Raw genomic sequence first — 9,054 nt, forward strand, 5'->3', positions numbered from 1 at the left:
GGGTAAAGTAACATCAACACATATCGAAATATATGCCCAACATCACCAAACGACCTCTTAATGGTTTGGCTTTGTGCGTGTCCTATGCGGATGTGACTAAGATCTTAGATTAATTCAAATTCGCTCCGTATAAGGTTCATTAAAGGAGGATTCACTCGTTTTTAGAATTTTTTTTATAATCAAAGCTCGATTTTAGGGTAGGGGTAAGGTCTGCATACACACTACCCTCCTTAAATTTCACTATTGAGATTATACTGGGTTGTTGCCGTAAAAGCTCGATTCCGAAACACCCTAACCGTGATAGTTGACAAAGTTGGTATTGCTTAAGTTTAACTTTTTCGTATACTAGCTTGATTTCCTTTTAAGTTGTACTACTTTCTTACCAGTAAATACATAATAATACTTTTTTCATATTTATAAACAAATTAATTTTAAACTAATTATTTTATCCTAATTGCATACATACATATTCATACAAATATCATTGTATGTTTTAGATTAATTATACATTTAAAAATCTTTCTTTCTTTTTAAAACTTCTTATTCAATCAAACATCGTGATAAATTAAAATGAGGGAGTAACATTGAACATGAAGTATTTTTCTAAAGTATATTTAGACATTTTCCATAATTAGGGCAAATATGACATTTTATCTTTTTAAAATCAAACAGATACTATAATGCTTCTTTTAAGGGGAGGGTACCCTGAAAATCTGATACAAATTAGATTCTGTCATGACTTTTGACAAAAGTGGACAATTACAAGTCAAGAACACAAGTCATAGAATCATAGGGTTATAGAGTAGCTATTTCAGTGATTACTGTTTTCCCACATGCACACATTTGCATCTCTCTTTTTGGTAGTTTCTCATGTTATTCTAATTATTGTTATTTCATTATGAAACAAAAGAAGTACGTAAACTCTTCTCCAATATCAAATATAATACTCCTAACTTTTTTTTTAGCCAAAAGTATTTTTTAATTAAAAGTGTTTTTGACCAAAAATTGAGGCCGTTCGGCCGAATTTTTAGAAGGAAAAAAAGTATTTTTGAGGAGAAGCAGAAACAGTTTTTGAGAAACAGAAAAATGTAGTTTCTCTTCAAGAGAACTATTTTGATAAACACTTTTGAGAAAAATACACTTAGAAACAGTTTTTAAAAGCTCAATACTACCATTATCAATAATATTCATTATATTATCGCAAACCATAGTCATGAATATAAATAAATTTGATACAAAATTATCATTTTTATAATGAAATACATGATACACTATCAGATGACCGAGAAGACGAAGCAACAACGTTACAAAATAATAAATTGTGGGCTCTTTTATAAAATATAAAAGTTTGGGGCAATTTTTAAAAATATAATAGTGATATTTTGGCCCAAAACCAACTATTGAGTTGATTTTGGGATTTGGTTAAAATGTAGGTAAAATTTATGGTCAAACATGTATTTGCCAAATAAGACCCAAGTTTATTTTGCCAAAATTTATGATCAAACGATTCCTAAATTTCTTAATAAAGATATATAATAAGGTATATTATCAAGAAGAACGTGTCAAGAAGAGAGCGAGCAGAGGCAGACAAGAACGTGTCAAGAAGAGGGCGAGCTGAGGCAGACGTACATGGTGTATAGACCAAAAATCTGCCCTTAAAATATTCAATATAAAATGACATATAATGAATGTCACCGGCCGGGCTCGCCTAAGATGTAGCAAGATTAACTGCAAGCTGCCGATAGAAGCCGCGGTCGAGATATCAATAGAGATCGTAGTCAAAGCGTCAACAAGGGTCGAGGTCGAGATTAATTATTGTGATGAGATTTGTAATGACTAATTTGTCAGAACAGGGTATTGGAAAGGGAAATATTCACTAGAATATTCCTAATGTTTGTACTATTAGGATTTTCTAAGAAAAAAGGCTCATATATATAAAAAGAGAGACAATGATAAGGGCATGTAATATTTTCCGATAAGAACACTTTTTGAGAAGAAGATTCTCTCTTTAAAAGATACAAACACTACCCCTTTAATAAGATTCTACCATCCATTACTCTCTACTTTTCCATCAGATCCGAGGATTGTTCATACGAATCTTGGACCTATCTGTTATTCATCATTGTCATGAGAAATATTCGTTCACCTATTCATTATTGAGTGAATCTTCCTCCTTATTTACTTAAATGTCATTTATTGCCATTTATTACTAGCTATATCTTCATTAACGTTTATGCTTTAAGAATATTTTGCATTTATTATCACCAACCATTTACGAGATCTGTCTCATCTACTATATATTTTCAAGATTAGTGTCTAGAGTTATTATTCTTAACTAGATTTAACTCAATGTTACATAAATTTAACTAGATTTTCCTTTATAATGTAACCCAAAGAATGATATTTCTTAATATTTTGACTTTAAAATTTTATTTTACTCTCAGTGAGATGATTTATAATCATGTACTCCTACTTGTTTATAATTTATTTTAAATTACAAGTTATAAAAGTCTTTCGTTAAATGCTGTGCTAATAGCCTATTTGGCCATATTTTTTTTGGGTCAAAAATGCTTTTTTGGCAAAACATTGAGGTGTTTGGCCAAGTTTTTAGAAGGAAAAAAGTGCTTTTAAGAAAAAGCAGAAACATATTTTAAGAAGCAGAAAATATAGCTTATCTCCAAAAATAATTTTATGCGAAACACTTTTGAGAAAAATACACTTAGAAGCCCTTGGTCAAATATTAATTACTGTTCAAAAGTGCTTTTTAAATTAATTAGCCAAACACAAACTAATTCTCACCAAAAATACTTTTTTGAGAAATATTTTTGAAAAAAAATACTTACTTATCAAATTAAGCAAATTTTAGAAGTTTGGCCAAACATCTCTCAAATATCTCCCAAAAATTGGACGCACGAAGTAATATATCTTTTACTTCAATTTATGTTTGGTAAGCTTTTACTAATTAAGACAGAATTCAGAATATGGCACCCATAAATTACTTCTCCTCTGCGATGTGTACTAAAACTAACAGTAAAACGTACAATCATTGCCCTTTGAGCCCAGGGAATGGCCATATTTGAAACCAAAGGCTAGAGAAGTAATAACTTGGCTCATAGCTTGTTCGGCCAAACTTCTAAAATCAATTTATTTTTGAGAAATATTTGTGGTGAGTAGCAGTTCGTGTTTAACTACTTAATTTGAAAAATATTTTGAAACAACAATTAATGTTTGACAAAATTTTTAAAAAGTATTTCTAAGTGTATTTTTTTCAATAGTACTTTTCAAAAAAAGTGTTTTTCGGATAAATTACTTTTTTTTTGTTTCTCAAAAACTGATTTTGCTTCTATTCAAAAGTATTTTTTTCCCTTTTAAAAATTTGACCAAACAACTTAAATTTAAAAAAAAAAAAAAAAAAAAAATTTGGCAACAAAAAAAAGAAGTACTTTTGACCCAAAAGAATTTGGCCAAACATGCTATTATTCGTTTTAAATTCATTATGATCTCTAATATTTCATTAACACGTATGAATGTATGATAGATCAAAACTCAATTTCGAAGATTGTAATGTTTTCTTGTTAATAGCATGATTTGAACGTATGATATGGTAGAAATGATCAGTTTCCCTGGCGATAATTATTGGACTATGTGAACACTCAAAAATGAAATAACCATAGTGAAAGTATGGTACACTACAAACTAACCGCATTTAATGGTTACATTAATCATTTCAATTTAACGTGAGTAAGTGATTTAATAAAATGAAATTATATATTAATACACTATGATTAATGAGAGAAAATTTATATGTAGCATCTTTTGTGATAGACGAAAATAACAAAAATTATTAGCCCTTCAGAGATTTTAAATATATACAATTTATTTTGGAAATAAATATCGCATTTTTGGATTAGAGCACCTCTATCTAGAAAGTGAACCAGGATAAGAGGCATATTATATTTGAAAAAAAGGACAGAGAATTAGAGATGATTCAGTCGACATTTTGGCTTACATTAGCAATTTCGGAATTTCGTTTAAAGAAACAGTTAAACAACCTAAGGGAAAACGAAAAGTGAAACAAATGCCAGAATGAAAAAAAAATAAAGGGCTTTTAACGCATTGCCGATCAGCCGAAATAATTACAAACACTAACGAAATATAATTTAAATTGAATATAAATATATTATATAATAATATATACAAAATATATAATTTTTGACAATTATTTTTTAGGGCGACTATACAATGTAAATTTCTCAATAAAAATATGACAAATCTGGCCTGATTAAGGTGCAATCACATAAGGGGTTTTGGCATGGTATAACAATATACCCATATAATTGGCCGAAAATAGTCCTAGTTGTAGATATTGACATCAAATAACCAATAAATGTATATCACAATAATAATATGCATATCACAACTTTTTTCTTCTTCTTTGTCTATATCAACATGTATATTAAAATTTTATTTTCATTCTTTGTATATAAATAATATTATTCTTTGTATATCAATAATATAAAATTATATATATAGTTATTGCTGCCTTTATATCAATGTATATCACAATAAAAATATTGTATTATTTGTATATCACAGTGTATAGCATATCAGACATGTGTATACCAAAATAGATATCATATGTTTATTTTTCTTCTTTGTGTATACCAAAAATTAATTTTCTTTGTATACCAAAATATTATTTACTTCCGCAATTATATTTATTATTTTTATATTTTAGAACTTGCTTAAACATGCTATATAAAAAAAAATCCTTTTTTGATCAATAATTAATAATTATATTATTTGTATATCACAGTGTATAACATAATAATAATGTGTATATCAAAATAATTTATTAAAATTTTATTTTTCTTCTTTGTTAACACATTTCAGATTGAAAACTCAAGTTCAAGACGACTCCACATGTGTATCCCCAATTGTAACCAGTGTATATCTCTATGTACATTAGTGATATCTCATGTATATTATGTGTGTCTGTGTATATCCATGAAATTATTTGTTATATATACGATATACAATATGATATACACGGACGTCCATAAACAAATTGTGTTGTATACACACTATACAAAGTGATATACACAGACGTCCTTACAAACTTGTGTATGATATATACTGATGTACACGATATACAACGTGATATACATATGTCGCAGTTGAATTTTTAGGTCTGGTTTTTTTACCTGAAACCAGTCTAAATCACTTCTAATCTTGCTCAAATTTTGTATATAGCCTTGTTTAAGCATTTGCAACCAATTTTAATCACACTCACTCATTCAATCCAAACAAAAAAAGGAAGAGAGAAGAAAAACGAAGTTAAAATATATTGTTTCTCTCTTAGTTTTTGCTAATCTTGCTCAAATTTTGTATATAGCCTTGTTTAGGTATTTTTAACTAATTTCAATCACACCCACTCATTCAATCCAACCAAAAAAGAAGAGAGAAGAAAAACAAAATTGAAATATATTTTTTCTCTCTTAGTTTTTGCTAATCTTGCTCAAATTTTGTATATAGCCTCGTTTAGGTATTTTTAACTAATTTCAATCACACCCACTCATTCAATCCAACCAAAAAAAGAAGAGAGAAGAAAAACAAAGTTGAAATATATTTTTTCTCTCTTAGTTTTTGCTAATCTTGCTCAAATTTTATATATAGCCTCGTTTAGGTATTTTCAACTAATTTCAATCACATCCATTCATTCAATCCAACCAAAAAAAGAAGAGAGAAGAAAAATAAAGTTGAAATATATTTTTTCTCTCTTAGTTTTTGCTTCTGATTTTCTCTAATGTGAGATCAACCTTACCTTTTTATCCCATTGATTATTTTTGCATAATTTGCAAGAATTTGCAAGAGAAAAGAGAAGAGATAGAAGAAGAAATACAAGGAGAGAAAAGGAATGGGAAGCCAAAATAAGCTTGTAGTTTATTTTTTTGAGAGAGAATATAAAAGAGAATAGTTTTTTTTTTAAGATTTGGCTATATAATGCCAATTGTTTGGGGTTATCTTTGCCAAACCTAATATAAGGCAAAAAAATTGTCAATTCCTGTTATGTGTTGTTATAGGATACCAATTAGTGATCACATAATCTCAAATTAAAGCTAGTGTTAGGTTTGTTCATGTCACGACCCGAAATTTTCACATTCGGACCGTGATGGCGCCTAACATTTCACTTGCTAGGCAAGCTAACGATAGAATAATATTATCTATTTTTAAAATAATTTCTAAATTTATTAATAGCAAAGAACAAATGCGAAATTAAAGTCTGAAATGTAGTGAATAATACATAAAAAAAAATAACGGTGTCTAAATACCATCCCAAAATTGGTGTCACAAGTGCACGAGCTTCTAGAATAATACAAATAAAGGTCTGAATAAAATAAAGCTGTTTGGAAATAAACACATATCTAAAGTAAAATAGACGGGGACTTCAGAACTGCGGACGCCATGCAGATATACCTCAAGTCTCCTCTGGGTAGCTGATATCCGAGCAAGTCTACAGTACGCCACTGGGATCAACTCTAAAATCTGCATAAGAAGTGTAGAGTGTAGTATCAATACAACCGACCCCATGTACTGGTAAGTGCTGAGCCTAACCTCAACGAAGTAGTGACGAGGCTAAGGCGGGTCACTTACATTAACTTGTACGCAATATTAGTAACAACAGCAAATAATAAAAATAAATCAAGTAACTCATTTATAATAATTGAAGCCAATTCAGCAGTCATAACCAATTATCATTTCCATCAAATCTGTTGCAGCGTGCAACCCGCTCTCACAACATATTCACATTCAATTCTGTTGCAGCGTGCAACCCGCTCTCCCAATATATTCTTTTTAATCAAATCTGTCATATATTTATTTCAATCAATTATATATAGACTTTTTAATAAGTCTGTTACGACGTGCAACCCGATCCCCCAATATTGACTTTTAATAAATCTGTTGCGGCGTGCAACCCGATCCTCCAATATGGACTTTTTAATAAGTCTGTTGCGACATGCAACCCGATCCTCCAATATGGACTTTTTAATAAGTCTATTGCGGCGTGCAACCCGATCCTCCAATATGGACTTTTTAATAAGTCTGTTACGGCGTGTAACCCGATCCTCCAATATATCCATTTCAATCAATTTTGTTGCGGCGTGTGACCCGATCCTCTAATATATTACCAATTCTTATAGAAAAAAATGCAACAATTAATATAAAATTATAAGACAACAAGCATACAATAATTATGATTTAATTATGAAACAAACAATGACAAATAACAAATTATTATGAAAATCAGGGAGAAAATAGGCAGTTTAATATTTAATATGCTAAATATCAAATAACAATTAAAACAGATAATTCAAATAGCATGTAACAATTAATGCAGGAATTCAAGAATTAATATTTGACAAAGAATAGGAGAGAAATAATTATTATAATAATTAATTTATGATTTAAAATAATTTATGATTTTTCAAGTAAGCAGGCAAACAATTAATTCGACGACGTATAGACACTCGTCACCTCGCCTATACGTCGTTCACATGCATTTCACATAACAAATAATTTAAGGGTTCTATTCCCTCAAGTCAAGGTTAACCACGACACTTACCTCGCTTTGCAAATTCCAATCAATTACTCAACCACAACTTTTCCTTTTAAATTTGTCTCCAAAAGCTTCAAATCTATTCACAAATAATTCGATATACTCAATACGAATCATAGGAATTAATTCCATATGAATTTACTAATTTTTCGGATAAAAATTCTAAATTCATTTAAATATTCGACAGTGGGACCCATATCTCGAATCCCAAAAAAACTCACAAAATACGAACACCCATTCCGCTACGAGTTTAACCATACAAAAATTATCCAATTCTGATATCAAATAGACCTTCAAATCTTAAATTCTCGTTTTTGGAAGATTTTATAAAAATCTGATTTTTGTTCCCTAAATTCACGGATTCATGATGTAAATGAGTATGGAATCATGAAATATAATTAATATAGTATAAGGAATACTTATCCCAAGAATCATACTCTTAATCACCCATCATTACCCAAACTCGAAATTGAAGATTAGGTGTTAGAACCATGCCTCTTTGATGAAGAACTTGAGGAATTTCTTGTTGGTTTTCAAGGCTTGGATAAGAATTTGATGAACAAGATACTTTATCTACTTTCTATCTCTAGAACGCTCTCACTTCTCTCTAAAATCATCAGATAAATTTCCCAAAATAAACCCCAAAGCCTATTTATCAAAATGGGGTCGGGTTATAAAAATAAGAAAATTACCCCTCTGAAAATAGGTATGCGGTCGCATAATGGACCGAAAAATTGGTGTGCGGGTCGCAAAATGATCGCATAAATTGGTGCCCAGAAGTGGGCTGTTCTGGATCATTTTGCGACTAGTTTGCGGTCGCATAACCATTTTGCGATTGCATAATGGTCGCATAATCGCATTCTGTCAGCCTTTGGTAATTTGGTCATAACGTCTTGTAGGAATGTCCAAATGACAAACGGTTTAAAGTGTTAGAAACTAGACTCAAAGATCTTTCATTTTATAGGTAATACGCCATACACAACTTCATATCATGATAGTTATGCTCATTTAAAGTTAGCTCTTGTGCGAACTCACTTGAAACTTTAATCTTATGAAATTTCCAACTTCTACATTTGATGCCGAAACCTATCGAATCAAGTCCGATTGACCTCAAATTTTGCACACAAGTCATAAATGACATAACGGATCTATGAAAAAAAATTTGGAACTGGATTCTAAATCCAACATTAAAAAATCAACCCCGTGGTCAAACTTGGAAATCTTTAGCCTTTAAATTACTAGTTTTCGTTAAACGGTCATAACTTGAGCTAGGGACCTCCAAATCAAATTCCTAGCATACGCTCAAGTCCCAAATCACAATACGGACCTAACGGAACTATAAAAATATTGATCCGGGTTCGTTTGCTCAAAATGTTGACCAAAGCCAACTCAGTTGAGTTTTAAGACTCTATTTCACATTTTAATCCATTTTTCAC

Source organism: Nicotiana tabacum, chromosome 23 (genome assembly GCF_000715075.1).
Source record: "Nicotiana tabacum cultivar K326 chromosome 23, ASM71507v2, whole genome shotgun sequence".
Lineage (NCBI taxonomy): Eukaryota > Viridiplantae > Streptophyta > Magnoliopsida > Solanales > Solanaceae > Nicotiana > Nicotiana tabacum.